The sequence below is a fragment of the Schistocerca nitens genome, chromosome 7 (assembly GCF_023898315.1).
Source record: "Schistocerca nitens isolate TAMUIC-IGC-003100 chromosome 7, iqSchNite1.1, whole genome shotgun sequence".
Lineage (NCBI taxonomy): Eukaryota > Metazoa > Arthropoda > Insecta > Orthoptera > Acrididae > Schistocerca > Schistocerca nitens.
Window position 1 is genome coordinate 404,402,386 of NC_064620.1, and position 27,946 is coordinate 404,430,331.

At 39.9% G+C, this 27,946-nt stretch overlaps 1 long non-coding RNA gene across 1 annotated transcript; it reads left to right on the top strand.

Moving 5' to 3' along the window:
• Positions 1–6,460: 6,460 nt before the first annotated feature.
• Positions 6,461–24,197, top strand: LOC126194789 (uncharacterized). Its single transcript, XR_007538506.1, has 3 exons — positions 6,461–7,572; positions 23,173–23,298; positions 23,468–24,197. It is a non-coding gene; the product is annotated as an uncharacterized LOC126194789 (long non-coding RNA).
• The last annotated feature ends 3,749 nt before the right edge of the window (positions 24,198–27,946 follow it).

Here is a 27,946-nt window from a genome sequence, read left to right on the forward strand (position 1 = left end):
TAATATAGTTAAAAATTTTAATACCAAATTTCTGTTTTCACCGATCATGGTATCTACAGAAAATATGAACAATGTGTATAATATTTCTGACTGGAATTTTTTTGGAATAAACCGAAATGAAAATGCATAGTTGTGTGTATAAATGCCCTGCTTGAGTCCCAAGGTATCATATGTGATACCATCTATAAAAAATTGGCAATGGTTAAAAAAAATTTTTTGAGGGTCATTCATTGTTAACTAGAATTAACAGATTGCAGTTAACACAAATTTAGCTCACTTGGAATTTTAATATATGCTCGGGACTGAAGAGGTTAAGACACCCAAGAAAGACGGTCCTGGCGCATGTGCAGAGACTACCGTCGACTAAACGCATGGACAATTATGGATACCTACCCCATACCCAACATTGCCGACTTTACCAGTTCCCTCGCAGGTGCGACCAAGTTCTCCGTCATTGATTGCAAACGAGCCTACTGCCAGATCCCCATGGCACCTGAAGACATAGAGAAGACAGCAATCACCACCCCCATCAGGTTATTTCAGTTTCGATTCATGCCCTTCGGTCTGAAAAACACAACACAGACCTGGCAACGCTTCATCAATGAAGTGCTATTCGACCTAAAATTCTGCTTTGCATATCTTGATGACATTCTTGTGTTCAGCTCCCCCGTTGAGGAAAATATTCAACATGTGCAAACTGTTATGAACATTCTTGCAGCAGCAGGCATCGAGACCAACCAGGACAAATTGCAGCTATATCAACCTGCTCTCACTTTTCTTGGTTTTCGGGTCTCTGCCGATGGCATTTCACCGCCCCCTGAGAAAGTACAAACAATACTAAACCTACCCAGACCTTCGTCATTCAAAGAGCTACAGCGCTTTCTGAGGACAGTTCATTATTATCGTCAATATCTACCTCGGGCTGTGGAGATTCAGGCTCCACTGACGGACACCTTGGCAGGCACCAACACTTCTGGATCGCGGCCTGTTCCTTGGACCCCTGCTATGACTGATTCTTACACTGCCCTCCAAAATCTTTTTGCCAAGGCCTGCACCATTGCGCATCCTCATCCCAATGGCAGCTTTTCATCACCACAGACGCGGGCGATACTGCCATCGGCACTGTCCATAGCCAGACAATCGACGGCCAAACCTCGCCTCTGCAGTTCTCGCACAAGCTCACCAATGCACAATGGAAATATTTCGTGTTTGACAGGGAGTTGCTCGCAGTCTACGAAGCGATTAAGCATTTTAAGACTGATGTTGAGGGACGCCCTTTCTATGTTTTAACGGACCACAAACCCCTGGCTGCGGCCAGTACAAACCCAAGAGCTGACCCGCCTCCTCGCCGCTTCAGATACATGGACTTCATATCTCAGTTCACCAACGATGTCAGACACATAAAGGGTGCTGACAATATAGTTGCTGATTTCCTTTCACGAGTCGATGCCATCCATTCGCTGTTAGATCTCTCTGAACTGTCTAACCTCCAACTCGCCGACGAGGAAACACAAAACCTGATTTCAGACTCTACTTCTTCACTACACTTCATCCGCACCACCTTTCCTGGCATTTCTGGTGAGATCTGGTGCGACGACAGTATGGTCACATTACACCCCCCATCCCAACCATGCTCCGTCGAGCGGTCTTCAACGCATTGCATAATTTAGCCCACCCCGGTGTTCGTGCATCTGCCCACCTCGTAGTGGAGCGCTTTGTGTGGAGATTTGTCCACAAGGACTGGCAGCAATGGGCACGCTCCTGCGTCGCGTGCCAATGCTGCAAAGTACACAAGCACACTTCACCCCCCCCCCCCCACCCCTCGGCACCTTTTTGATCCCTCCTGGGTGTTTCCAGCATATTCATATTGACATTGTCGTCCCTCTCTCCCCCTCTAACAGCTTTCGTTGTTTTCTCGTCTATCGACCGAACAACTCGCTGAGTCAAGGCTGTCCCCCTCCCCATTATTACGGCAGAAACTGTTGCTCGAGTTTTCGTCGAGTCATGGGTATCGTGTTTCAGATGTCCAGCTCTCATTATGACTGACCAGGGCAGACAATTTGAGTCAGCCCTGTTCAATGGGATTTGTAACATTTGCGGCATCCGGCACATCCGTACCACAGCATATCACCCGCAAAGTAACGGGCTAGTCGAGCGCTGGCACTGCACTTTCAAGGTGGCTCTTCGATGCCATGACTCTCTATGGATGGAGGCCCTTCCTCTTGTGCTACTCGGTATTCATGCAATTTATAAGGAAGACCTCAAAGGCACAATAGCCGAGTTCGTATACGGCCAGAACATTGTTCTCCCAGCGAACTTGTGAGCCCTTCCACTGCTCTCCCTCAGTCTGACTTACCTTCCTTCATGGACCACATCAGACGCCACTTCATCAAACATATCCCTCCACCCGCCAGCCATTCCCGCCCTAAGGTTCACGTTTCGAAATCTCTGGACAATTGCAAGTATGTCATGCTCCAAGATGACACTGTCCGAGCTCCCCTCCAACCTCTATATACTGGCCCGTACCGAGTTCTCCGGTGCTCAGCCAACACCTCTGACATCCAGATGAAAGATTCAGCTGTTATAGTCTCTCTCAACAGACTTAAGCCTGCTCATGTTGAGCCTTCTTCTACCCCCTTTCAGGCCACGACCACATCATTCACTGTTGTGGCTCATGACGCTCTGACCACTCTCTCCACGTCAGACTTACACACTCCGTCGAGTGACTTCCAGCTCCAATCATCGAGCTCTCCTATGACCTCGCCCTCTACTCCGGTCTCACGCACTCCCTCGAGTGACCACATGCTCTCCACGTCGAACTTACCTACGATCATGCCCTTGCCGTCGGGCCCTTCGCCGGTCCCATCGACCTCTCCACCGTCACCTGCCTTGCCCTGTCGAGGTTTCTCACGCCCCCCCGTCTTGAACGTGCCCTCGTTCGAGGTGTTTGTGCCTGTCCCCCCGGACATAATCCACAACATCTCAATAATACTGCACGATTATACAGTGTTTGTTGTTGTTTCTCTTCATCCAGTGCTCATGACACAACCTCCGCCATTCCCTGCCACCTGGTGAAATGTGTTCCCCTCCTGCCCAACGTCGACCTGGACATGCTTCGTGTGTTTGCCAAGCCCACTGGAGACATCGACGTCATCACTCCGTTCCACCCGCAAACCACCGGCCTACCTGTTGCCGCACGACCAGCACGCTCAGTACGACACCTGTCTCACTTCAACAACTTCCAGGTTCGGTGGCCGAACCTTCGTTCATGACATCTACCCACACAGCTTCCCGATGACGGTGTCAAGCTGACCGCATGGTCTGGCTCCCGTGGACCACCCCTGCCGACGCCATAGTCACTCCCCCCCCCCCCCCCCCGGCCTCTCAAGAGTACTTTGTACTGCGGAGGGGAGGGAAGGGAGGGGGGCTATGTGGCGGCAATGAAATCGACACCAACATCAATATGCATTCATCTTTGAACTCTAAGCATTATCTTTGGTTGGTCCACCATGTTCAGTTCAGTTCTGTGTGATCCTTGTATGTGTTAAGGTTAATAAATGAACTATTGCTAAATGGGTGTGATTATTGGTGCAACCAATCCGGTAATCCTCCTCAATGGCTTATAATAGCATTATCAGCAGAAGATGTCAAATGTTTGTATTGCAAGATAATGTTGACACCATGTCATGTCAGTTTAGACAAGTGATAGAGACAGTTCAAAAGTGAGAATAATACTGAACAGTTTTAGTAGACGAGTGCACTTTAAAAGTAACTTAGATCTGCAGCTGTGCCATATGTGTTTATGATGCTGTAGAACAATTTTTTTACATACCAGTAGTTTAGTAAATACATTCATCAAGAAAAGTTTTGTATCACTTCTGTTCCGAGAGCTCTGGAACCAGTACAAAAAATTGGAATAGAGGTCAAAATAAATATCATTTCCGCCCTTTTTATTGCTCATAAAAACCACACATTGCGTGTTGTACCACCATACAGCAAGACCTTCAGAGGTGGTGGTCTGCTTGCATATCACTATTTTTCTAACTGGTGGTGACCTGGAAATGTACAAGGCCAATGTATTGAATGCATTTCGGTTTTGTCATTAAATGATTGTACCTTATGGGCGTTTTCAATTGTGCAATTTAATACATAAGTGACAATGAGTAAGGTTCAGTTTTTTCATGTGTTGTCATTGAAATTACATGTCGACAGGGGCAACCTTGGAGGCTATCCTGCAGAGTTTCCTGCAGCAGAAGCAGGAGCACAAGGCCATGCTGGAGAGAACATTGACCAGCTGGTAAAATGGCCCCAAGATTCACCAGCCTACCTGCCTCCCTTCCCCTTCTACAACAAGTCTGCCGAGGACTGGGAGTTGTATGAGAAACACCTGTGACAACACTTTGTGGCCTTTAAGGTAACAAATGCTGCCTACATTAAAGCTCTTTTTCTGCCCTTGGTCTCTCTCCAAATGTACCACTTGTTATAGAAGTTAGCCCTCCTTCAGGACCAAGCATCTCTGTCATAATATGTGTCATTTACTGACTTCATATTACCACAAACATAGCCATGTGACTTCTATCATGGCAGAAAGCAACCCCATCAATCATATAAAATTTGGGTGATGGAAGCTGCAGTGGTCGAGTCACAAGTGCCATTTTGTTCTACTCAGGCTAAGGAATCATACAGTTTGAGATGCTACTGTCAAGTCTACTCCTGATGAGGAGTTCCACCAAAGGGCACTGCTGTTTGAAGACGCCTCCTTAGAAGAAATACTTACAATAATGCAACCATTTGAAGGTTTGCATCCCACAGGGCATCAGTTAAATTCTTTGGCTGTCATACCCAGCGCTCACCCTGTTCACTCTGACAGAAACAGGCAGACTCGACTGAATATGCCTTTGGAAGGAAACATTGTGGTAGTGCAGTATGGCTGGCCAACATGTTCCTCACAAACATGGTCTCAGTGGCAGAGTTCCCACATACGCCTACCCTCATGGCCTGCTTGTTTTGTTCAATACGACTGCCTGGCTTGTCCACAACATTGGGTATCGTGCCATCTATATCATAACAAAAGGTCACACTGTATCTGTATGCAGTGCCTGGTAAGTTTTAGCTGTGCCTTCCACATCTCAAATTATTTGTCATTAATGTTCTTAGTCACATGTGTGAAGCTATTGCAACTGTTTGTAACAAATTGTTCATCAATGTGTGTATTGATGGGCTCCCCATAAATCTCCAAATGGATATGGGTGCAACCACCTCACTTCTGAATTAAAATACTTATCTGCATCTTGATTCCCCTTCACTGTCAGTTACTTCATGCCATCTTGTCAGTTACGACAGACAGCAGATTCCTGTTGTCAGTGAGTTTATGGCAGCAACAACATTCAAGACTGTTGTTTGTTCTTAACATTTCTTGTAGTGAACAGTGCATTTACATAAAATTTATTTGCCTTGGACACTTTCTGGGCTTGTGGATTTACAGTCTTTTATTCTGTTCACTTAGTGTCAGATCTTGTGCCTTATGTATAGTTAGAGGAAATGTGCAAGAAATATTCTGCTCTTTTTTTCCCGGGAGTCAGCATGGCTACTGATTCCTTAGCGCATATCACTCTCAGTCCTATGGTGCGACCCTGCTTTTTCCATGCCATCCTGTTCTAATCACATATCAGGCTCAAGTGAAAGAAGAATTAGAGAAATTAGCGGCATTAGGTCTCATGGAACCTTCTTGTCTAATCAGTGGCCTACTCTGTTACTAGCCATTATCAAGAAGCCAACACACCAACTCTGTCTTTGTGATGACTTCCAGGTGACAGTTAATTCACAGTCTACACTTTGATGAACTTATGACAAAACTCATGGGCAGCCACTATTTGTCAAAACTTGATTTGTCAGAAGCTTATTTACAGGTGCTGCTTGATGAAGAATCACATAAAGTTCTTGTTGTTAATATGCCGTATGGCCTCTGTAGGTACAACTGATTGGTTTTTGGCATTGCAATCATGAATGCCGTTAGAAACATAATGATGGTGTGTATACAAGTCCTAAGCAAATGCTCCATAAATTGTGGCTATTTGGAGTCAATCAAGTATATAGCATGTGGTGAAAATGTGCTAAAAGGTGTTAGATTAAGCTCGGAAGTGCACAAGCGGTATCATTCACAGTGTTTAGCCAAGGTGGTCTCAAAAAGGAATGTGTATAATTGTGAGCATTGTTGTAATGATCACAAAGCAGCAACGGAAATGTGCTATTTAGGACCCGAAGAAAACATGTTAAAAGTACTGGTACAGGACATTGCAGCAGTAAGGGCATAATTCAGCATCTTGGAACACATGGCACTATTTTTATCAGAACATGCTTCAGACTCAAAACATAAGGACAATTACCAGTGCATAGGGCAGAAAAAATCATTCTTGCTGTAATCTTTCAGTGAATCAGTGCTTGCTAACCTGTAGAAATGGATACAGGTGCCTGAGTGTAGACAGTGAATCTACAGATGTTGTACATCAGGATGCAGTAAAAAATAATACTTTAAGTGATCACTTACATGCCGTAAACTGTTATGCCATGTCAAACTACAAGCAGGAACAGTGCTGTGGGAATGCAAGCAAAATTTCTATTCAAACCACTGTGCCAGAAAATAATACCATAAACAAAACAAAGTATGCAGTCATAAATCATAAAGAAATAGAAATTGTGTTATATGCATACAGTCAAGGCAGAGGAATTACCAAAACGTTGCACTACCAGTATAGACTGAGAGTTATAGGTTGCGTGAAATCAGGCACTTGTATGCGAGAAATCGTAAAAAGTTGTAGGCCTATAAACGAAAATAGCAAGACATAGAACCAATGCATTGTAATCCATGGTAGTGCAAATGATGCCTATAGAAATAAATTAATGGAAGAAACTTGCAATTTGAGTCTTGTTATAATTCAAATACAGAATTAATCTGTTGTTGTTATTGATATTCCACACAGGCACAACCTAATTGCTTCAGCCTATGTAAACAAAGAAATTCAGAAAGCAAGCAGGATATCCAAAAAAAACTTTGCAAATCAACCACAAATGCTTTATTTTTCGCCACAGATGACTTCAAAAGAGCTCATTTCACAAAATGTGGGCTGCACCTAAACAAAAAGGGCAACATATATTTGGCCTAAAATGTCAAGGATTCTCTGAAAGCTACATCAAGTAGTTGGACTGTGGGATCCATTCCTCTACTGCCAGAAGGATCAGACTCAGAACCTGCAGCAGCAGAAACTGGATTACAAATTGAAGCAGAAATATACAGTTGCTACAATAGCAGCAGCAGCAGCAGGAGAAACAAAATCAGTGGCTGAGAAAATTGTAACAGTAGCAGTATCTTCACCAACATTAACAGGAACAACAGCATCAACAACAAACAGTAGAAGCACCTGCAGAAATAGCAGTATCACAAAAGGATACCAGCCCATCACAGTGGAGACACAGCTTCAGACAACAAGCCAAGGATGAAAAATATCAAGAGGATGCAGACCTCCACCTCACAGCAAAGATTTTCTGTGGGGGGGACAAAATAAAAACTCACAGGTAAAATCCAAAGTATGAACTTGGTTCTTTTTCATCAAAATGTGCAATCACTAACCAGTAAAATAAGTGAAATCCAAATCCTCTTAGAAAACTAATTAAAAAGTATCTTATTGTTGTGTCTCACAGAACATTGGCTTCATGAGGACAAGTTACATATTGTATCCCTACTTAACTTTGTGCTACGTGGATGTTTCTGTAGAAAAATTCTTAAACGTGGTGGCAGTTGTACGTTCATAAGAAGTAATATAAACTTTCTAAATATAAAATTTCCTGTTGAAATAATGAAGGAGAAAGATACAGAGCTATGAGGAGATGAGATAGTAAACACTTAAATAGCCATTATTTGTTTATAAAGAGCTCAAATATTCACTTAACAGGCTAACACAAAGACACAGAAGAGTTATTCTCTGTGGTGATTTTAATATTGACTTTGAAAAGGACACCAAAGAAACGAAGGGATTACTGTGTCTCTTGCAAACTTTTAACATGAAATCTACATGGAAACAGCAACTTATATCACTTCATCTGCCACCGTTAATCAGATATTTGTAAATGTAGAAATGAGCTATAAAACAGGAACACTAAACACGGGCTTTGTGAATCACACAGCCAAAAAATTCTATCTGAGTATGGAAACTGAGCTGCAATTTAAACACTGCCTAACAAAAAACTGCCAATAAAGTTATGAAATTTTCAATCTGTTTGTTTGCAGTTATAAATCTCTTTCCAGTTTTTTTTCTTTTTCTTTTTTTTTCTTTTATTTGCTCAAGTGATGGAGAAAGTGATTTATATTTTCATTACTGTAGTTTCTACTGGTGGTTGTTAGGCAGTGTTATAATTTTCTCAGTCACTTTTTAGTTTCTCATGCTGCTGCTGCTATTGTAGCTGCTGTCCCAGTTGACCCTGCAATATGGCATAATCTTTTGGGGAAGTGCATCTGGTAGCAAAAGTCGTTTTATATGCCAAAAGAGAATTGTAAGAACCATAGAAAATGCTGCCCCAAGAAGCTCGTGCAAGCCCTTATTTAAGAAACTTCACATTCCTCCACTACATGTCTATATATATTACAATTAATAAAATTTGTTAGGAAAATCTTAGAAAATACCAACAATCTTGTATCAACTAACCAGAGCCTCCACCTGTATAACACAAGAATAAAGCTGGATATACATGTTCAATATGCATATGCAACACTAAAACAGAATGAACCACTGCAAACAGGAGACAGAGTATACAATAAGTTACCTAATAACATTAAAATAATGAAACTTCAAAATTGAAAACTGCCATCCATAGATATTTATTGCAAAAGTGGTGTTATAGTATCGATGAGTATCTTGAAACATAAAAATTTACTGCCAAAAATTAAAAAAAATGAATGAAATGTTAATCAAAAGTTTCATGTAAAATGACTGATTGAATTACATGTGTTAAATATCATATATGAAAGCTGAATATTCAGTTGTGATAATATTTAGCCTATGTGAATATACTTGTATGATTTAAAAATGTACATTTGTAAATCACATTAACTTGTCCCATATTATGTTGTATATCTTACACAATAAATGATTATATCTAAAAACAAAGATGAGGTGACTTACCAAATGAAAGTGCTGGCAGGTCGACAGACACACAAACAAACACAAACATACACACAAAATTCAAGCTTTCGCAACAAACTGTTGCCTCATCAGGAAAGAGGGAAGGAGAGGGAAAGACGAAAGGATGTGGGTTTTAAGGGAGAGGGTAAGGAGTCATTCCAATCCCGGGAGCGGAAAGACTTACCTTAGGGGGAAAAAAGGACGGGTATACACTCGCACACACACACATATCCATCCACACATATACAGACACAAGCTTGTGTCTGTATATGTGTGGATGGATATGTGTGTGTGTGCGAGTGTATACCCGTCCTTTTTTCCCCCTAAGGTAAGTCTTTCCGCTCCCGGGATTGGAATGACTCCTTACCCTCTCCCTTAAAACCCACATCCTTTCGTCTTTCCCTCTCCTTCCCTCTTTCCTGATGAGGCAACAGTTTGTTACGAAAGCTTGAATTTTGTGTGTATGTTTGTGTTTGTTTGTGTGTCTGTCGACCTGCCAGCACTTTCATTTGGTAAGTCACATCATCTTTGTTTTTAGATATATTTTTCCTACGTGGAATGTTTCCCTCTATTATAACAATAAATGATTAAAATGACCAATGAAAAATGAATTGAAATTAAGCTAATTTTCTCAGCACTATGTAGAGCAACTTATTCAATGCATTCCTTATTGTGTCAACTACCTTGAGGACACAGTCATTACCAGTTCCATCACCGAGGACCTTCTTCACGATCTTTATCCTTTGTTTCAAACTTTGTGTGTTGCAAGTCTTAAATACAGTTTGGAAAAGTTAGAGTTCTTCCAGCCCTCTATAGAATAGTTGGGCATGTTATTTGTCTTCAGGGAATTCAGGTGACCAGCATTCTCACGGTAGCTATTGCAGCCATTCCACACATTACAAATGTGAAGAACGTCCAAATATTCTCGAGCAAAGTCGCATATTAACACAAGTTTCTTCCACAGACCACACCCGTGCATCAGGAGCAGTGCACACAGCTGCTGTCCAGTGCCACTGTGAGGGAATGTCTTACACTTTTCTATTCAACCCCAGAGCGGAGTGGTCTCACTCTTGTTTTGTGTTGTTCCATGTGCTAATTAGCATCACTCTGCCCATGGATCATTGTTTATGTAACTGATAATGTACAGAGATGATGGATTGAATGTATTTTTGGATTCAGCATTAAAACGAGTGTATTTTTATTGGCATTTTCATTTGTCGTAAGTTACTAAAACTTCAAAATTATATACAGTAAATTGGGAGAATAGAAGTTCACCATCTTTGAGTCACTACTCAGAGAGACTACATTGGTGAGCTGGGTCAAATAGTGAATTTTAAATTCTAATCATTTATTTCTTATTGGTTGAATGTTTTAATAAAAAGTAATTAAAGAATGGGACTGAAATTGCTGTTCTCAAACTACTTATCCTGTGGGTTTTCTTGTCCTTTTGACATTGACTAAAAAGAGGTAGCACTGTTTTTCTTCCACTTCTTTTGCTCTCTTTTGGTGCCTCTGCTGTTGATGTTCACAATGATGATCTTACTGAACTCGGTACCAATGATGGTTCCACTAATGAGTGTCCTGCTGATGGGGGCGATATTTCTGTGAATGATGTCTGTAGTTGCTGCTATTCATTTTGTTACTGTTTGACGTTCAGATGCTGCTGCTGCTGCTGCTGAAAACTTGTCATGCAATGTTTCCTCAGTTGATAATTCTTCTAACATAACTATTGATGTGTCTTGTTCTATTTTCATTACAAGTGAAGTGATGGCTGTCTTAGCTGTATTCTTAGCTTTACGTTTTTCTCAATGTTCCCATACTCATTGGTCACTTCACTTTGTGTTGCTTTAGAGATCATGCTTTTCTGATTTGTTCACTAATGATACCATACTACTTACCTCCACAAATGTTGCATTTCCACTACTTCGACATGTGTTTTTGAATTTCCTGTTTGTGGTAGTCAGCTGAATGTTGACACACAATGTTTCAATTATGACATGACTCTGAGGCAGGCTGACTGCATAAAACTTCACTAGAGGTAATTTCTCAATTATATCCTTCATCATTCTCATAGTATGCTGAGCCTGATTATGGTAATCATTATGGATGCCACAAATTATGATACAATTACTGTGTGGCATTAATTTTAGGGCTTAATAGAGATCTGCTCCTGGTTTAATTAGTCCACTTATTTCAAAGTTACACAGTTCATTTCTTCAGAGTTTTGATGATTCCCGTCCCATGATTATGTACAATACTAAGCACTTCTTCTTTTCTGCTTCATATGTTTCTGTTACTGATTCATTTATAATCTGAACTTGAGTTTTTTCTTCTATTAACTGAGTAGTTCACTCACAGTCTACACATACTGTCATAATACTGTCTACACATACTGTCCACACATACTGTTGCATACTGAAACATATCAGACAAAAGATGAATATCAGTTCACAGAGACGATCCTGTCCCTCCACAAATTCCTCCTAAATTCTAACATTCCAGTTCTAGAATTTTAAGTTTCACATATGTAAGCTCCTTTTTTCTTATTTGCCATTACAAATAACACATTTTGTAGGCAGACTATTATATCTGCTCTTAAAGATAAGAAAGAATAATTTTACTGAAACAAGTAAATAAATAAAAAATATTGTTTTATGTCTATACCACCAAAACCACCACTGTGCAGAACAGAATAGCCAGCACTATGCTTCATCATTGCTGAGTGTGTATTCAGTTCACCAAACATCAATCATGACACAAAGTAGGCCTACATCATACCCATCAGTAATCTCACACAACATACCAACTTAATCAGTGGCATCATCTTGTCACCACCGGAGAGAAATAAATATGACACAGCTAAGACAGTGCTGTTACAAAGACTGTCAAAAACATCAGAGCAACAATTATGAGCCTGGTATGGTGAATACTTCAAGGACTAGTTGCAGGTTTGGTGATATCTATGATCCACAGTTGACAAGAATCTCATGAAGAATGCCGCTTTATGGACATTCTGGATCGTCAAACTGCTGCAGCAGTTACAGCTGATGTTGGTACCACATGAAGTGAAAGCACTTGGTTCTTGCTGATAGGCTGATCATACTATTAAAGCACAGACATTGTATCAGCCACCAAGCCACATCATATCGACAAGCTGCCCCACACACAGGCCAGCTTTGAGTGCAGCTGAATTCCACCAAAGTTGACCAGCACCAGACAATATAACAAAGGTCGCAGCAGTTGATTCAGTGTTACTAGCCTGCTGATACCACAACCAGTTCAGCAACACTGCTTGCAAATGGCATACCCCATGAAGTTTTCCAAACTGCAAGTGTGAGCCATTGTAGACATGCTGGCTTGCACAGCTACATCGTCACCACCAACCGTCACATGTGTCACAAATATGCACTTCCTCACATGCTCATCAAGGAGACAGGTTATACATCCTCGATCTCAACCCTGGTGAATATTCCCTCATCAACACCGGTATGGATATCAGTTCCATACCATGAAATGACTGCTGACTGCACACAGTCACTCCAACTGCATGCAGCCGACAACTCCATGATCGGAGTATTTGGATCCATGACATTTAATTTACACATTGCAAATCAACACAAACTCTCATGGACATTCTACATCACTGATGTTACCAGATGTATTGTGCATTAATTTTCTTCACCATTCTGACATCCAACCACCTTTGCTCATACAGGGTGATACCAGATAATGCATACCAGGGCTTCTAGCACTGACTGCACCTCAACCCCTTGATTCAGCATGCATACCTACCTGGCAAATTGAAAACAGTTCTGTTCACACTGACATACTCTGCAACTGTGTCACAGTGGCACAGGAACTTCTCGTAAGTCATCAGCGTTACAATAACTTCCACACAGATAAAGTTGTGCTCTACAAAAAAAATGTTTCTCTACTCCAACGCATCAATGACACTTTTAATTGCCCTCGCATTAGTGCGTGAAAAGCTGCAGTGTATTTAGCTCATGCACAGCATCGCATATTGTGCAGGTGCACCCAGGCACATACCCACGCCATCCAACTGCATTTCACTGGCGCCACCATACAGTACAAAGGTTAGTGCTGGACTATCTGCTTCACCTTGTACCACCTTGCACTTTGTCTCTACTTCATTCCCCAGACCCCACATAATTTAGGTGTGCATAATCTGTGACTGCACTGTACACTGAATCTTAACAACCAATGATCCACTTGTATGGCATAAAACACACCAACACCACCTAAATTGCATGCTACTGAAAAAGCAACTGATGAAATGCTGCCACCTGACATTGTTCATCTGCCCGATAGCCCATGAATGTTGGCTATCAAATTAGTATCAGAGAAAAATAGCAATCTTCGCCTCTGTTGCAATTACAGAGCCCTCAATAATTGTACAGTGTATGACAACTACCCAGTACCAAATATACAAGAGTTTACTCATGCAATGTCATGCACATCCACCTTTATTGTAATTGGCTGCTAAAAATCCTATTTACAAATCCCTGTGCACACTGATGATATCATGAAAATGGCAATTATCACCATCTTTGGCATGTGCAAAACATTTTTCATGCCTTACAGGTTGAAAAATGCACAGACTTGGCAAAAATTTATTGACAATAACCTTTTCCAATCTCAATCACTGCTATACATATTTTGATGACATCCTTATTTTTTCCACCACCCCTGAAGAATATGAGACACACCGAGAGCAAGTTCTCAGAACCTTACAAGACGGTGATGTGTTAGTCAAACGTGTCGGAATCTCAATTACATCAAAAAGAAACCACTTTCTTTGGATTCTTAGTCAGTGCCACAGGCATCAAACCAACACCAGACAGGGCTGACACCATATGACAGTTCCCACTACCACTAACTTACAACGAACTGCGACATTTACTCAGAAGTTTAGATTTCTATTAACGCCACCTGCCACAAGCTGCTGCATTACAAGTGCCATTCACAGACACATTATAAACCACAACAAAAACAAAAAAGGAGAGTCGAGAGGTAATCACTGAACATTTTGTGTGGCCCAGCAGTAAGAGGGACTGCTGCATCTGGGGACAGATGTGTGAATCTTGTCAACATAGCAAAGTAGGGTGACACACGAAACCACCACTCAGGCGATTCAAGATACCCGTGCTCACTTGCACCATCTTCATATTGATCTCGTGGTCCCCTTCCCTAGGTCAGAAGGTTACAAATTCCTCCTTTCCATGATAGATAGAACTTCACATTGGGCAGAAGCAGCACCCATTAAAGACATTACAACTGAAATGACAGCACATGCTTTTGTTGACACATGGATATCGTGCTTTGGCACACCAAAAACCATCACAACAGACCAGGGCCGCCAACTTCAGTCAGCACTCTTAAACATACCCACTCCACAAACAACATCACCTGCAGAGCAACAGCCTGGTCAAGAGATGGCAAAGGTCTCTTAAGGCTGCTATCATGTGTCATGGTAGATACTGGACAGAGGCTCTGCTATGCGTCCTTGTTGGAGTGTGTTCGGCCTACAAAGAAGACCTACAAGCATTGTTGATGGAAACCTTGTTATGGTGAATCTCTGGTGCTGCTGGCAGACTTCATGCTACCAACACAAAATAACAAATATCCAACCCCACAGTAGTTATAAAATATGTCACAGAACACATCCGATGTTCTCATGTGCTGCCCCCCAACCCTCAACCTATATCTTGAGTATTTGTATGCAAAGCCCTTTCAGACTGCAAACATGTAATTTTATGCTGTGATAATTGCGGCCTGCACTCACACCTCCTTACTGAGGACCATACAAGGTCATTAGATGAAACACGCACACTTTTGACATCGCTGTCAATAATAAAGTCAGTGTTGCCATCATCAGTCGACTGGACCCAGTGTAGGTACTTCGTGAGGACATCACCCCAGATGATTCCAATAGCCCTGGGTGTCACCTATCTCTAACTATGATGCAGAGGGCTACATTCAAAGCAACACTGCCTCTCATCAATCAGCTCAATGTCACTGTCGTCGACCCTAATCATGTTTCCACCAAACTCTTGGACAACAGTATAACAATAATTGTCCTAACAGTGACTCGCCTCCAAATGATGCTGCACATATCTGATGACTGGAACAGGCCTGAAGATATGAATTACGTTCCCTTCTATACACCTAAGGGGTGCACAAACCCACGCGACATGCTACTTAAGAAAATGGCAATACATGAACGGGCTTGCTGGAAGAGCCACACGAGCTGGTTCTAACATACAAATCCAAAAGCTAACAACTACAGAAGCATTCAAAATGGGAGGGTCAAGACATGGCGGGCCCTGGGTGACTTGCAACCTTTGTTCAGCAGCATCCAGTGGCACAGGAAAAACCTCTTCAGTGGTGCACTTCGTCCTAAAGGAGTGCCAAACAGCTGGGGGTAGAATAGTAGTAAATCGGACTGGTAGTCTTGGCGAGCACTGCACTTCACTGCACTATTTGCACCACACTACACGTAATACTCCAATTGCTGATGCCAGGGTGATGAACTGGGCATCCGGCACAGGCTTTGTACTCCTGTAGTCAGCTGAATAAAAAAATAGGAGCATGGAAAAGTTACTACAAACAGCATAGTGAACACTTTATTGTAGCCAAGATAGACACTAAGCCCATGCCTACACAGTAGTACAATTATATATGCCATCTAGCTCCACAAATGATGAAGAGATTGAAGAAATGTATGATGACATAAAAGAAATTATTCAGGTAGTGAAAGGAGATGAAAATTTAATAGTCATGGGGGCCTGGAATTCGATAGTAGGAAAAGGAAGAGAAGGAAAAGCAGTAGGTGAATATGGAATGGGGGTAAGCAATGAAAGAGGAAGCCGTCTGGTAGAATTCTGCACAGAGCATAACTTAATCATAGCTAACGGTTTAAGAATCATGAAAGAAGGTTGTATACGTGGAAGAGGCCTGGAGACACTGGAAGGTTTCAGATAGATTGTATAATGGTAAGACAGAGATTTAGGAACCAGGTTTTATATTGGAAGACATTTCCAGGGGCTGATGTGGACTCTGACCACAATCTATTTGCTATGAATTGCAGATTAAAACAGAAGAAACAGCAAAATGGTGGGAATTTAAAGAGATGGGGCCTGGATAAAGTGAAAGAGCCACCGGTTGTAGATTATTTATTTAGCATGTGGCTAATACAGACATATCATAAAATTAAACTACACATACATATGTACATATCAACACACTAGAAACTTAAGTTTATCTTTTCAACTGAATATCCAGTCCTCCAATCCAACGCACTGCATCTGGAGTTGCTAGCAGCAAGTCCTCCTCAGCACAATGATAGGCTCAAATCCTGCATTCACTGACAATGTGGTGAATAGTCTGGTATGGAGCCCCACAGTCACAGGCTAGATTAGGCAGCTTCTTCCACTTAAAGAGAGCATCCCTGCATCGGCCATGACTCTTACGGATTCTGTTGAGGGTAGTCCAGGTCTTGTGTGTTAGGTCGAATCCACTTGGAAGTTTAGCACCTGAGAAGATGTTATGCAGGCACTCATATATCACTGCTTCCCACTGACCTTTCCATTCTTCAAGCGGTTTGAAATCCTTAGCAAGCATGTCAGCAGCATCGCACAGAGTCGGAAGGCGCGATTTCAGTCTCTTACGATTTAAAAGTGGCAGGTCGCTATGCACGGGTAGGTTAGAATTCCTGGAGACCTTGTGGAATTCTCTCACAAGGTTGTAGAGAGTTCCAGACAGAGCACTAGGGAACAACTGACAAGAACAGGGGGAAGAAATACTGTAGAAGAAGAATGGGTAGCTTTGAGAGATGAAATAGTGAAGGCAAGAGAGGATCAAGTGGGTAAAAAGATGAGGGCTAGCAGAAATCCTTGCATAAGAGAAGATATACTGAATTTAATTGATGAAAGGAGAAAATATAAAAATGCAGTAAATGAAGCCGCAAAAAGGAATACAGGTGTCTCAAAAATGAGATCAACAGGAAGTGCAAAATGGCTAAGCAGGGATGGCTAGATGACAAATCTAAGGATGTAGAGGCATATCTCACTAGGGGTAAGATAGATACTGCATACAGGAAAATTAAAAAGACCTTTGGAGATAAGAGAACCACTTGCATGAATATCAAGAGCTCAGACAGAAAACCAGTTCTAAGCAAAGAAGGGAAAGCTGAAAGGTGGGAGGAGTATATAGAGGGTCTATACAAGAGTGATGTACTTGAGAGCAATATTATGGAAATGGAAGAAGTTGTAGATGAAGATGAAATGGGAGATATGATATTGCGTGAAGAATTTGACAGAGCACTGAAAGACCTGAGTCGAAACAAGGCCCCGGGAGTAGACAACATTCCATTAGAACTACTAACAGCCTTGGGAGAGCCAGCCTTGGGCAAACTCTACCATATAGTAAGCAAGACGTATGAGACAGGCGAAATACCCTCAGACTTCAAGAAGAATATAATAATTCCAATCCCAAAGAAAGCAGGTGTTAATAGGTGTGAAAATTACCCAACTATCAGTTTAATAAGTCATGGTTGCAAAATACTAACATGAATTCTTTACAGACAAATGGAAAAAGTGGTAGAAGCCGACCTTGGGAAGATCAGTTTGGATTCTGTAGAAATGTTGGAACATGTGAGGCAATACTGACAGTACGACTTATCTTAGAAGATAGATTAAGGAAAGGCAAACCTACGTTTCTAGCATTTGTAGACTTAGAGAAAGCTTTTGATAATGTTGACTGGAATACCATCTTTCAAATTCTGAAGGTCGCAGGGTTCAAATACAGGGAGCAAAAGGCTATTTACAATTTGTACAGAAACCAGATGGCAGTTATAAGAGTCAAGGGGCCTGAAAGGGAAGCAGTTGTTGGGAAGAGAGTGAGCCAGGGTTGTAGCCTATCCCCGATGTTATTCAATCTGTATATTTAGCAACCAGTAAAGGAAACAAAAGAAAAATTTGGAGTAGGAATTGAAATCCATGGAGAAGAAATAAAAACGTTGAGGTTTGCCAATCACATTGTAATTCTATCAGAGACAGCAAAGGACTGGAAGAGCAGCTGGATGGAATGGACAGTGTCTTGAAAGGAGGATATAAGATGAACATCAACAAAAGAAAAATGAGGGTAATGGAATGTAGCCAAAGTAAAGCAGGTGATGCTGAGGGAATTAGACCAGGAAATGAGACACTTAAAGTAGCAGATGAGTTTTGTTAATTGGGAAGCAAAATAACTGATGATGGTCAAAGTAGAGAGGATATAAAATGTAGACTAGCAATGGCAAGGAAAACGTTTCTGAAGAAGAGAAATTTGTTTTGATTAGATTAGATTTACTTTCATTCCAATTGATCCGTCATGAGGAGGTCCTCCAGGATGTGGAACATGTCAGAAAAACAACAATACATGACAAATATTTACAACTAAAACAAATAAGCTAATGTACCATTCCACAGGTCCCAAGTGGAATGATTGTCATTTTTTAATGAACACTAAGCGTCATTTTACAAATACTAATGCACTGAATTTAAAATAAAAAAGTTAAAAAATAAAAATATATCTAAAAACAAAGATGATGTGACTTACCGAACGAAAGCGCTGGCAGGTCGATAGACACACAAACACAAACACACACACAAAATTCAAGCTTTCGCAACAAACTGTTGCCTCATCAGGAAAGAGGGGAAGGAGAGGGAAAGACGGAAACGATGTGGGTTTTAAGGGAGAGGGTAAGGAGTCATTCCAATCCCGGGAGCGGAAAGACTAACCTTAGGGGGAAAAAAGGACAGGTATATACTCGCACACACACACACACACACACACATATACAGACACAAGCAGACATATTTAAAGACCATATCTTTAAATATGTCTGCTTGTGTCTGTATATGTGTGGATGGATATGTGTGTGTGTGTGCGAGTGTATACCTGTCCTTTTTTCCCCCTAAGGTAAGTCTTTCCGCTCCCGGGATTGGAATGACTCCTTACCCTCTCCCTTAAAACCCACATCCTTTCGTCTTTCCCTCTCCTGCCCCTCTTTCCTGATGAGGCAACAGTTTGTTGCAAAAGCTTGAATTTTGTGTGTGTGTTTGTGTTTGTTTGTGTGTCTATCGACCTGCCAGCGCTTTCGTTCGGTAAGTCACATCATCTTTGTTTTTAGATATATTTTTCCCAAGTGGAATGTTTCCCTCTGTTATATTAAAAAATAAAAAAGTATAGCTTTAAGTGTCAGGAAGTCTTTTCTGAAAGTATATGTATGGAGTGTAGCCTTTATGGAAGCGAAACATGGACAATAAATAGTTTAGACAAGAAGAGAATAGAAGCTTTTGAGATGTTGTGCTACAGAAGATTGCTGAAGATTAGATGGGTGTACTAACTAATGAGGAGGTACTGAAAAGAATTGGGGAGAAGAGGAATTTGTGGCACGACTTGACTAGAAGAGGGGATTGGTTGGTAGGACATGTTCTGAAGCATCAAGGGATCACCAGTTTAGTATTGGAAGGCAGCATGGAGGGTAAAGATCATAAACGAAGACCAACAAATGAATACACTAAGCAGTTTCAGAAGGATGTAGGCTGCAGTAGTTAGTTGGAGATGAAGAAGCTTGCACAGGATAGAGTAGCTAGCTGCATCAAACCAGTCTTTGGACTGAAGACCACAACAACAACAACAACAACATAGTCAGCGTGGACTTTTCTGATGAAGAAGTGTTACATCTCTTAGAGAATTCCAAAATTCAATTGGAAATTGACGTCACTGATGAAGATGATTATGTATCTGACACAAGTGAAGATGACATTGTGAACAAGGGGTGATTAGTGGAAGAGGATTCAGATGCTGATATACGTCAGTCATCACCTCTTTCACCACAGCAGGTACAGTTTGATACATCTACAAAGATGATTACAAGGGATGGAACCGTGTGGGGGATTGGAAATTATTCATCTTGTGGAAGGTGGTCAGCTATGAATGTTCTGAAAGAGAGAGGAGGTCCCACTGCTTATGCTTGCCAATGAGTTGACAGCTCTGTCATCAGTGCCTTCCATCTTATTTTTGATGAAGCAATCTCATGAAGAAATACACAGAACCAAATGCTCAAAAAGTACTAAAAAACAATGACTGGTCTGTATCACTTGAGGAACTGGAGAAACTGATAGCCATCATGTATGTTCGGGGTGTATTTTGCATAAAAGGTATGACTGTGGATGATCTCTGGTTACACTGTTGGGGGCCTACTTTAATCAAGGACATTATGCCAAGGGACAGATTTCAGGAGCTTCTCAGATTTCTCCGTTTTGATGAAAAATCAACCTGGGCTGAATGCCTGGCAGCCAACAAATTCACTCTTGTATCTGAAATTTGGGTACAGTTCATTTAAAACAGTATTCGCACTTACCATCCTGGAGAAAATATAACCATTGATGAGCAACTGTTACCAAGCAAAGCAAGATGCAGGTTTGCTCAATTCACGTGCAACAAACCAGACAAATATGGTCTCAAATTCTGGTTGGCTGTTGACAAAATATATATGTAATGCTTGCCCATACCTCAGCAAAGAGGACTTGCACAGAGAGAAACAACCACTTGGAGAGTACGTCATTCTGCATCTCGTGGAGCAGTTTGTAAATCAAGGGAGAAATGTGACCACAAAAAACTTCTTTACATCTCTTCAACTTGCTAAAAAAACTCAAAGAAAAGAAGACTTCATTAGTTGGTACAATGAACAAGATCCACCATGAAATTCCTGATGAAGTAAGGAAGCTGAATGCTGAAATACACTCCACCACCGTACTGCACAATAGTGGCAACACAGACTGCATCTTGATGTATATCAACGTAAGAAGAATAAAAATGTCATTCTTCTGAGTATTCTGTATCCTTAAGTAGGAATAAGCAAAGAAGGAGAGAAAAAACATGAAACCATAACATTCTGCAATGCAAAAAAGTACGGGATGGACATGGTTGATCAAATGACCCGTAAATATACTACGAAGGTTGCATGTAGGAGATGGCCAATGCATGTCTTCTACAACATACTGGACATGGTGCCAATAAATGCATGGCTCATCTATAACATAGTAACGAACAAGAAGATGGAAAGGAAGAAGTTCATACTTCAACTGGCAAGTGAATTCAAGGGAACGAAAGAGCAAGAACATCAGGCAAAGAAAGAGGATATGGGACTGAAATCACCTAGAAAGTGGATGAAGTGCCAAATCAGCCTCTGAAAAGGCAACAAGACCAACAAAAACTGTGTAAAGTGCCACGGCGCTATGTGCGCGTAAAACAGAAATCACCTGTGCTAAGTGCACCTAGCAGCTTCGAATGACTTGAGTGAAAAGTAATACAGAGCTGTTTGTAAAACACATGTTAGAGTAAAAAGGACCAAATATACTAAATGTGTCTAAAATCTTAGTTAAAAATCTTGTTAGCATGAGCAACAATACATTTGTATGATACATTGTTGTTCAAACAAATTAGTAATTATTATTTATAATTGTAAATAATTGTTATGGGATTAACAAACACTAAAAAAAGTACTTGTTTAAGTCAAATATGAAAACATTTTATGTGGGGTCAAAATGACCCCTTTCCACCGTTTTAGGAATGTCAGAAACTCCGCCATTCTAGTGTTAATATGAACTGGCTTTCAATTTTCAATAGTAATAAAATTCACAAGTAAATCTTCTATTACTTTATACTCAAAGAATATAAGTATGAAAATGTGTAAGCCAAATCAGCATAAAAGTAAGCATCAGCACAGACTGCGATGTTATATGGACCAAACAATTGGTTCATCATCACATGATGAAAATGCTAGTAAAAGGGGGAGGCAGAGGAGAGAAATGAATCCATGGAATGTGGGTGGGAAAAAATTATACCTATGGTAATTCCAGGTGGCAGAAATGACACCCAAGTGGATTACAGATTAAGATTGATGGTATTTTATCCATAATATTGCTGAGAACATGCAAAGTACATTGACACTACAGTAAAGCAAAGAACATACTCCTCTCACACAACACTTCAAAGGCACAACTCAACTCAAAGAAAATGTCTGAAAAAGATAATTGCACGCTGAGTTTATGCACAATATTTGTCACCTGGATGAAAAAAAATTAAACAAAGAAAAAAATTAACTGGCTGCAGCTATAGTAAGGGTGAATAACGAAACTGTGTTTTGTCATTAAGGACTAGGTTAGGATATTTTGGTTGGTGTTTATTGACAGCCTGAAGTTTTCTGCCATTAGTTCCTCTAACGAGAACATTACAATTAATATCATAAGAATTACATTCTTTCAGAACACATTCAGCAAAAGGTGGAATCCCCATTTTTCTGTCTCAAACTCAGTTCATGTTCAGTCAGTCTATTAAGTTAATAAAAAAGTCCAGGATCCTTTAGAAAGACATGGGTGAATAAAAAATATGTGGTAATAACAGAACATGAACCCACATCCCCCTGAAAATTTCCTCAGAATGTGAACAAATGGTAATGAATGCTTAAATATCCACTTTACAAGTGACCAGATGAGCAACAATAGTGTATTTTGTTACAATGTACTGTCAAGTCTTGAGGAGCTCAAGAATAGAATCATGACTATTATTTCACTAAAGTATTTTCAAACATTCTTGACATATGCTTCCTCAGCCATAATAAATTACTTAAATGAAGTGAATGTTTGCTATTTGTTGTAAAATATTTATTCCAATGTCACTGATCAAATTCTGTAGGCATATCATTTTCAAGTGAGTGCCTTATATTTTGTGTTGCCATCTCATGTGTTAGCTTTATTGACAGTATTGTTCAATGTGTGGTGTGAGATGGGATTCTTCAGAATAACATGTTCCACTCTTATCCTCTTAAGAGTGACAAAAAATGTTCATGATAATTTAAAATGTAATATAACTAGTTTGTAAGTGGTGGGACATCTCACTGTCGGATTTATTATTAACATGCACACAGATGGGGTGCAGAAGCTGCCAGCTCCAGACATCAGCAAGGGGGGATGGCAATTGTGTGTCTCCACCTCCTGTGAAGTCTTGCTTGTTCTTTGGACGTGGTGCCTTGCAGGATGAGTGGCAAAAAGAAGTAAGCATGAATCTAAATGATAACACAACTCAATAATGGTCATTATAATTGTCACACTCAATTGTTAATGTCAAAGCAAGACATATGCATGTTGTAATAGTTCATCATGAGCTACAAATTGATAAGAGATCTGTTCAACTAATGTTGGTATTGTTACATCATTTTGTAGCCTCAATACTTTGAAGGCCTCTTCCAGCTCTTGGCCCTCAACAGAAGGTGACAAAGTCACATGGCAAGAGTTGGTGGCAAGAATAACAGGTCCACTACATCATGAAAATTTAAGAAAGGCAACCATACAGGAAAGTAATTAAAGTAAAAAGTGTCACAGATAATATCTGGGTGACAGGTCACTGGGAAGCCAACACATCTTATTGACTCAGTCCAGCTATAGAACAGTGATGATACATTCCAGTTTGGTGACCACGACAGGACGTGGGTTGTAACGTGCAATAAGCCATTCGGACCATATACATTCTCAAATTTATGACCTTATCCTTTTTTTATCTTATTTGAAATGTTTTAAACTCCACCTGTATAATATGTCATGCAAACACAATTAACCCCTGTGATTAAAAAACAAATTTCATAAAATTACTGTACTACAAAAAGATATAGATATATTTGTTTATGTGATATATATTATCATAATTGTTCTATTGTATGAATGAGTTAATTTCATTTTTTGTCAATTATTTTCGATTTAATGTTCTATGTTCTGTGTTTCAATCTTAGTATGAATATATCTTTACTGATGTAATTTGGAACGATGTTAACTCGGTGCGGTTGGCTTGCATGTCTATGTGGCGGGAAGGAAGGAGGGAGAAGTGTAAAGTTTTCTGGAGTTGCGTATAAATGGAATGTATTTCACTTGATGAACATCATAAATTTGTGGTAGCAAGGCATCTAGGACTATTAAATATGAAAATTACATGCAAATCAGTTTTGTTATCTACATTATTCTACAAACACATCAGCCTATATAGGGCTTCCACACCTACAAGAGAACCTGGCTTCCAGACAGAAGAAATTCGAGCAACAGATTTAAGGACATTCTCATGAAACAAGAGGAGTATTTTTTCTTTGAAACTACCACTAGACCTGGCCAATATTATTTTAACTCCATGAACAATTATTACAAATAACCATTATCCAATGTGCGTAACAAAGGAGGTCGTTAAAAGGTAAGAGGTGTGAAGCAATAAATATGACTTTGCCTAGAGCAAGGGAGCAAAACATTAAGGATATGTCAGTGAGGACAGGATTTAATGTTGCCCAAAGTAATTTAAATATTTAAGAAAAAATAATTTCCATTTGGTAACAGCCAAAGGAAATTGAATTGTTGCATGGAATTGAATAAAAGGAAATAGTTGACCATAGTAACCAGGTCAGAAGCAAGACATATTAATGTCCTTAAATGAAAACTTCTGTCACTTGAGTCAAGAAGCAGTACACCATTGATACAGAAGAATTCTGATGTTGATTTCAAGGCTTCAACTGCAGCAGCAATCTCCAAGAGAGTCACTGCGGCAACCGCCTAACACAATGGCAGCGCTATTTCACTTCGCAGCATGACGGCTGGTCAGCTGACTAAATGATTATTGTAAATAGCCCACACATGATACATTGGGAGCACAGAATAGCTTCCACCCCTTCAGGTGAGTTATAAAAAGCCACAAGTTGAGTTTTTTGTGATTTGTTGTGGGAAATTGTGAAAATATATTTTTCTAGAGTTGTGCAGTGGTGTCAAAGCTGTGTAATACTATGTCAGTGCTATTTAGCATATATACTGTTGTTATTATTGTATACTCATAATCACCCACAAATTGGAAGAGTTATTAGCTCTTGTGAAGGCTCAAGCAGAAAAGCTAAAGCAATTGGACTAATTGTCTAACAGCATTCAAGCTGCTAAACAAGAGTTATTTGATAGTATGAAAGCTAATAAAGAAGAATTAGCTACAAAAGTAGACTATTCAAACATCAAAATTTTCTAAAGCAGAAGAAACCTTAGCAGAATTACCTCAGAAGTTGTAGTCTGAACTAAATAAATGGGTCTGAGGGTACAAGATTTCCCAGACGTTTCGTGGCCAAAGTTTTTGCAAATAAATCATTTCGTTTACTTAGGGAAAGCTCAAGCTGATTTTGAATATCAGTGAACAAGAATTGTTACCAGATCTGTTCAGTTGTTCATCTAGAAAAATTGTTCAGAGGTTAAAAGTTTAATTATTTTGTGAAAAGATTTGGTGAGAACATGTTTTGTTTCATGTGTTTTGTTATTTTTCTGAGATATTCTGCATGAGCTTTGTGTTGCCCCAGGACCATTAAAGTGGTGATTGGTGTCATGACATGTGGAATGAACAGCCACAGCAAATAATCTTCTGCATGAAACATGACATCACAGAATACCAGAAGATTAATAATGTACATGCTGTTGTGTATAACCTCCTCCTCCTTTTTTTTTTAAAAAAAAAACATGGTGTTGGTCATGGTAGGTTGTACCTAACTGATTAAGTTCAGATCATGTTTGTAATAAAAGGCATAACAAAAGCCTTCATACAAATCAGAGTTGTTGAGTTCTGGTTTTGGATATAAATAGAATTCTGAAACAGACATAAGAAAAGTTTATCGATGAGTTGGAGGTTCACGGACTGTTCAGAGCTAAAGACCAGTAACGAGGTAATTTAAAAACTAACTGAACCCTTGCATGATGTCATCCAGTAATAAATCAAATGAATGGACAGTTTACAGAGGTACACGATGAACCTAAGATGTTATACATTCAAAACTTGGATACAAGGAATGGATTGAGCTATTAAAGCCAAATAGAGATTTTAGTGAAATAATTAATGACCCAAATACTTCAACTAGTTTGGAGGAACACCTGTAGAAAGTAGTTAAACCAAAAGTACGAAAGATTGTCAATTCTAATGACACTAGCACGAATTCTTTCAGAGATATTGTAGTATACCAGAAGGAATTTATAAAGTTTAAATGTGATGGTTCTGTACACCCACTGACATTTTTGAAGCAATTTAAAGAAGTGTTACTGAAGGGTTAGCCAGATACTACCAAAACCAACTTTATTGTTAAGCATTTACAAAAGGAAGCAGTAGACTCGAGTTCCAAATACAGAATTAAGCTTAAGATATTAAATCTATTTGAAGTAGCATTTAAGAGAGAATTTGTTTTGTCCTAGTTTGTAAGCCTGATTCTCGAAAGTATATAAAAAATAATGAATATTTAGAGGAAGAATTACACATTGAATGCTGTGTGCTGAGTACTAGTGTAAGTGGTAAGATGTTTATTGTTGATAAGCTTATTTAAATGAGTATATGAACATTAAGATATATTTGAGCAGAGTATTAAACTATGAATGCACTTTATGTAATGTATTAAGTCAATTATCATCAGTTGAAAGAGGACAGTTTATTAGCAGTGAGCCATGTGCGAGTTCAGGCATTCTGCATTATGTACATGCACAGCATTTTTTTTTTTTTTAAGGAGAAGTGTACTAATTAACATAAAGATGAAGCATTCTCCTCACCTTGGGGGCTATCATATATTATTTTGAGGGTACTTAAAGATTATTATGGATGCAGTGTGCCTCACATTGCTAGTAACATAGCCAGGAAAGGAAAATTTATTTATTTCAAAAAGTTATACAATGATAGCTACTTTAATTCCTTACCTGAGGTGAAGTTAGCCTAAATTAATTTGTTTCTTAAATTGGTTTGTAAATGATTGGAATTTGATTGAAAAGTTTACAAACTTACATAACATTATGAATGTATTGTGTATTCATTTGTTATCATCTGCTAGAACTGAAAGTCTGTTATATATAATCTGTGGGTCAACAGCAGAGCATAAACTTAATTTAAAAATTTCTTACAGGTGTTAATGTGTTGCTGTGTATTAACTCTAACAATGGAAAATCAAGGATGGAATGTAACAATATTGTGAAAAGGAAAGTTACTATTCATCATATAGCAGAGATACTGATCGCAGATATGCACAACAAAAAGACTGTCTCGAATAAGCTTTCAGCCAGTAAGGCCTCCGTCAAAAATAGATGACCGCCACACACACACACACACACACACACACACACACACACACACACACACACAATAATATTGTGAAAAGGAAAGTTACTATTCATCATATAGCAGAGATGCTGATCGCAGATATGCACAACAAAACGACTGTCTCAAATAAGCTTTCAGCCAGTAAGGCCTCCGTCAAAAATAGATGACCACCACACACACACACACACACACACACACACACACACACACACACACACACACACACACAACAATATTGTGAAAAGGAAAGTTACTATTCATCATATAGCAGAGATGCTGATCGCAGATAGGCACAACAAAAAGACTGTCTCAAATAAGCTTTCAGCCAGTAAGGCCTCCGTCAAAAATAGATGACCGCCACACACACACACACACACACACACACACACACACACACACACACATTTGTGTGTGTCATGTATTTTTGACAAAGACCTCGCTGGTGGAAAGCGTATTTGTGACAATCATTTAGTAGTGCCTATCTGTGACTCAGCATCTCCGGTATGTGTATTAACCCTTTCACTGCTCCAGATGTAAATATACGCTAATTGTTTCAGTGCTCCAGA